Below are 1,573 nucleotides of genomic sequence, written 5' to 3'. Positions count from 1 at the left end.
TGTCATTAGGACGATCATGTGTAGTCGGTATAATGAGGTGAGTCATCTCCTTGCCGAATCTATCTCTATTAGCTCTATTAGTCAGTCTCAGGTCTAATTTATATGGTTCTTCAGTTCGAATCACTTTGGTTTACTCAGGAAAGTAACTTCACAAACTTTGCTGAGCATTCGAGCATAGATGAGAATAATAAGCGCCCTCGTCTGCAGAGACTGTCGTCCTCTGGCTTATCGGAATCCATGGAAAAATCGGACCTCATAGGCACCTCAATGGCGGCTTTGGCGTGGATTGGCCCCCCGCCTCTCTGAATTTGATGCCTGCAGCAGCGCACGCTTTCTTCAGTTAGCCGTGCAAGTCTGATGACGTGCATCTAACAGGAGGAGATGTGATCGGCGAAGACTCCGTTCGGACACGATCAGATACACCAGTCGATCACGACGTCATCATGAGGCCATAGCTTCATTTTGGGATCGGTGGGTTACCTAGCCTGGGAAGCGACGTTGAAAGTTTCAACGCTTAAATACTATATGAAGTTTCAACTTGAAACTTCATATAGTATTTGAGCTCAGTTCAAAGAGCATAACAAATTGCTCGCGAGAAGCTCCGCAAGACCTGCAGTGAACAGTGAAGATCACTGAATTACACTCCCATTGTAGGCTACATTAGAGCCTATTAGAAACCCGAAAGCCGAACAGCTCTATTAGAGCTACAATTTGTAGCGACAGTCAAAGTAGATCTGCGACGATCTTTCTGGATCAGATACCACCTGTACACGTCACGCGTAGGCGTTGAGCTGCCATAGCCTCAGACGGAGCGCCTTTTTGGATGATTTCCTGGCCCTCGCAACTGCGACCACGGCCAAGAGGACGTCGGCAGCTGTGTTTTGTAGATTGCGCGGCGGACGCAAACACACTGCTGGTCCAGTGAGCGCATAGTGCAAGTGTGACAAGCGTGTTGCTTGATAGTGGAAACCTCTGTCTCTTGAGGAGACTCTCCCCTATTCACCGTGAGTAGCTCACGAGCCTCCACAATCGTCCCTTTTGCACAACTATTGTGCCACAATACCTTACAGCTGTGCTGAGGTCTACCCTAGTTACGCTAGGCCAATACAATGTCGAAGAAGTGGACAAATTTGTGTCGATTCGACATCGAAATCGACACCATTCACACACAGATTGGCATCAACCAAACCCCGAGACAAGATAATTCATTTCGTCTCAGATAATGACATTCCCAATGCGAATTTCCCATGCTAAATCTGGTGACCAGATTCTGGTCAGAGCCGTAGGGAGCTTAGGACACTTCGGATTACGCTGCAGTGTTCTTTCATCAGGTGATATCCATCTTTCGTCAATAGAATGATGTCGTCGGCAAATAGAAGGCATGAGACCCTCATGATGAGAGGTCGACGTGTTGAGCACTGCCACCGTTCTCGCATGATATTAACTGATCGTTTGCGCAATCGAATATCTAGGTCGGAATCAGAGTTTCTACAGAGTCTCTGATAGCAGAGCATGGTACTTTGTCATTGCTGCTTTTGACTCCAGAGAGTCAACGGAGAGCCTGCGCGATAGG

The sequence above is a fragment of the Perkinsus marinus genome, assembly GCF_000006405.1.
Source record: "Perkinsus marinus ATCC 50983 genomic scaffold scf_1104296940564, whole genome shotgun sequence".
Classification (NCBI taxonomy): domain Eukaryota; phylum Perkinsozoa; order Perkinsida; family Perkinsidae; genus Perkinsus; species Perkinsus marinus.
The sequence above is the reverse complement of the archived record's forward strand: the minus strand, read 5'-3'. Positions refer to the sequence as shown.